The sequence below is a fragment of the Eschscholzia californica genome, unplaced genomic scaffold (genome assembly GCF_041429995.1).
Source record: "Eschscholzia californica isolate CP2 unplaced genomic scaffold, dmEscCali1.0.p SCAF_1, whole genome shotgun sequence".
Lineage (NCBI taxonomy): Eukaryota > Viridiplantae > Streptophyta > Magnoliopsida > Ranunculales > Papaveraceae > Eschscholzia > Eschscholzia californica.
In genome coordinates this window covers 23475517-23479227 of record NW_028238198.1, presented here as the reverse complement: position 1 = coordinate 23479227, position 3711 = coordinate 23475517, and the positions used below count along the sequence as shown (strand labels likewise).

Genomic DNA, 3711 nt, shown 5'->3' with positions numbered 1-3711 from the left:
TTAATAGAACCCGGAAAAACTTTCCAACTATTTGATTGAAGTTCTTAGTTGCATAGCAATTTGGGAAGATGTTTATTTGAACATGACCAGTCCTCATCTCTAAACCTTAAGTAGTAAATCTAATTAAACTTGCAACTCATAGAGAGTATATACTTTCTCTGCCTTTGGATTTTTCATTAGCTTTCTCTAGTTATGGCATCATCTGGAAAGATATACGAAGTACCACCCAAACAAAATGGGCTTCAAACGATCTCCGACAAAGTTTAAATACTTTATTCACCCATTATAACATTATTCGGCAACTGTACAACACATTAATACACCTCATATATCATAAAAATATCAGTTCTACACATGGATTTTTTATCGTTTAGTGGTGCATTCGTCAAGAATCAATTTAGCAGAGAAGAACTCAAAGGAGTTGTACTGCTGCAATGGCTGGAATTTTCTCTCTTAACTTCTGTGTTACTGCTACTCGGACAGTCATCACCCCGGCTGCTGGTCCTAGTATCCATATTTTCACAATCGGTTCCTCAATTGCAATTAGCTCTAGGCCTCCACCACCAGTTCCTAATAGATAAGGCCTTGTCTACTCTAGAACCTGAAAAATGCAGAAGATCAGCCAGGTAGAAATCTCGACAATAAAGAATACTATCTTGATTTCACCGAAACTGCATAATTTTATTGGTCCTCTTTCGACAAGTCAAGCGAACTGCAAGATATGACTTCTAGAGAGTATGCTGAATCGTGTAGTAAATCAGTAAATCAACACAATTAAAACTGAACACATGGATTGTTATTCATATTTTTCCATCCCTACAACAGCATATCTAAGTATTTTATAACTCAAACAGGAAGAAATAAGTTTGATCATGTTCATAGAATAAGTCCGCCAGATATTCAAAACAGGAAATAGAATGCATATATGCGTAAAGGAGTTATCGTAGACTATAGAGAGAGAGAGAGAGAGAGAGAGAGAGAGAGAGAGAGAGAGAGAGAGAGAGAGAGAGAGAGATAAATGAAAATGCTAAGAAAGACAAAATTGAGTGACGTGCAAAGATCCTGCATGTTGGTCTCCTAGCATTCCGTCGTCGGTACTGGAGAGATGGTGAGTGAAGTTTAAGTAGTTGGGCAGAAGCCAGTAGTTGATTGGTATTTACTTCAATTCCAGGCAATTTTTCATATTGTGTGGTTTTATTTATAACAACATTATAACATTAAGCTCTGTTCTTCCTAGTTCCTAGCTAGGCAAGCCGACTACCAACTCAATTCCATCCGCCACAATGAAACACCTGAAGAAATAAGAGAAATGAAAAACTATTCATACAAAAATGTTGTCTTTATGAGTTTACATACCGAATTACTAGTTTAACTGGTAAAAAGACATTCATGCTGAACTAAAAAGGTAATTCCACAATGTTAAACAAATGGTGTTTGTGGAAGTGTTAAGTGATCCGCAATCTGAAACAGTTTGGTTTCGTATAGTTTATACTGTCGATACAACATGGGCAAAAATGACAGCACTGAGAACTAAGACTGTCCGTAGGAGTAAGTAAACATATGCTCGGTGGAAGGTTATGGATGTTGAAAATTCGAGAGTACGCTGGACCGAAATGATTAACACATAAAAGTATGTTAAATGAGATGGAAAATATATGCCGTCAATATGCCAATGTACTAGAGATATTTTGTCTACGCTCAGGGTTGACATTTTACATATAATTATATTGAGAAAAGCAATAGACATGATTTGGGAGCAACACACATCACATATTAAGAATGCTGGTAAAAATTCAATATATAACAGCCTAAGCTTTTTTATCAAAATTGTTCCCACACTTGATGCATGGGGTTTTATTCCCAACAGAAGTTCTACGAGCCCATGCTTTAAACGTTCTTCCAAGTGATGTCAGACTATCACAATAAATCGGTAGTGCTGATGGATATGGCTAGGAATAGGACTCTAGGCAAATATAACTTACATCTAAATAAAACAATCCTGAAACCCGACCATAAGTTAGTTTACTAAACTTTGTCCGACGCAAGTTCAATATACAGTTGAAATATGTCACTTTTATCTCTTGTAAGTGATAAGCGAGGAAATAACTGAATTAAGGAACAGTAAACACCGCAACTATTCTAATGGTTGATTATTCAATTCATGCCTAAGTAACAACGACAGCGGACAATCTTCGAAAACAGGTTAGGGTATAAGTGAACAATCGAGAATAGTTTCAAGCATTTGTTTTCGCGTTCCACGCATACTACTGCTGCCACTCTCGCTAGGCCCATAATCAAATGTCAAATATGTCAAAGGGGGAATGTGTTTGATTGCATAAAACACAATATGAGCGGAGGATTCATCGTTATGATCACACAAAACAGGTTGCCAAAATACATTTGGGGAGCAACTATGGTTCATGAATCGGGCTACATTACCAAAGTTCTTCGCACTTATAACCAATCTAGAGAGAGAAAGTGGAGCTTTCTTGATCTTTCTCATGAACAATCTCTTTAAGATCACTGCATTGAAATTGCTTCCGGTTCTTCTTACTAGGAATCTGTAGAGCTGATCATATATATGGTTGGATAAGTTTTTCGAATTCAGATTGGAAAACATATTCAAAAGATGAGAGAGGTAGAGAGAGAAAGAGAACTGAAATTACCTAGACGAGAAGCTTGAGGTAAATATCATCGGACTTTGGGGTTGTCCTTTTGGTCTTCTTGCCTCCGGCGACCAAATCGATACCCTGCGATTCATAAACACAGCTTTGCAGACAGAGTGAGAAAGAGTTGTTCTAGGGTTTGAAGGGGAGTGGATACCATTGCTTCTTGTATTGCTCATACTGTTGTGTTTAGTGAAATGCAATTGTCCTATGGAAGAAGAAGAAGAAGAAAGTGAGGTGTTCTTCTTCTAGGACTGATGCCACAGAAACGGAATATGTTTGAATTTGGTAGATTAGATTTCATTGTTCGAAGATTGATGAAGTGTGGGAGGAGAAGAAGAACAAACCCTAAAATGGTTCCCTATTTTTTTTCTCAGGGAGAAAGAGAGTTTTAAGGTTGAGGGTATTTTAGGAACTACAAAAAGAGAAAATGACCTGATTGATAATTAATCATATTATTTAAAACCTTAGGTACTATTACCAATATTATTATCACAACTTTTAGTTAATAGAAAAAAATGATGGTTTTTTTTATTATTACAATAATATTTTGAACCTAAATAGTCATTGATGGGTCATGAAAATGTCCCATCTAAGTCGTTTAATTTATCCAAGTTAGTCGGTTTCGAGTCTTTATTATAATAAAATGGTTGATTTTCTTGATTAGGTGTCTTTTGCAGAGTTAGGTGTGAAAACGGTTAAAAACGAGGAAAAGATGCATGAAGGGTATTTTGGTCATTTGGATTCAAGGAAATTCTGGTAATTTGGCCAAGGTCTGTGCCTGGTTGAAAAATAGAGGTCGAGACGAGCCCGTAGGAGAAAACGGAAGTCAAATCGGAGTCCGGACGAAGGAATAAATCAAGGTCAAAGTTCAGTCAAAGGATGTTGACTGGTGGGCCACTTTCGGGCCTGGTTCTGGCCAGCGGTATACAAGGAGACACGTGGCGAGCTCTGGAGGTGGGTGTATCCAATTCCCGTGTTAACGCTAAGCATCGAAACGTCCCAAACAGCTTGATCCAGTGTAGCGCGTTACAATTTAATCCGG

At 37.4% G+C, this 3711-nt stretch overlaps 1 long non-coding RNA gene across 1 annotated transcript; it reads right to left on the bottom strand.

The window, feature by feature from the left end:
- Positions 1-252: 252 nt before the first annotated feature.
- LOC147565259 (uncharacterized) lies at positions 253-3015 on the bottom strand. Its single transcript, XR_015237106.1, has 3 exons — positions 2824-3015; positions 2667-2750; positions 253-2569 (listed from the first exon to the last, which is right to left on the bottom strand). It is a non-coding gene; the product is annotated as an uncharacterized LOC147565259 (long non-coding RNA).
- Between the last annotated feature and the right edge of the window lie 696 nt (positions 3016-3711).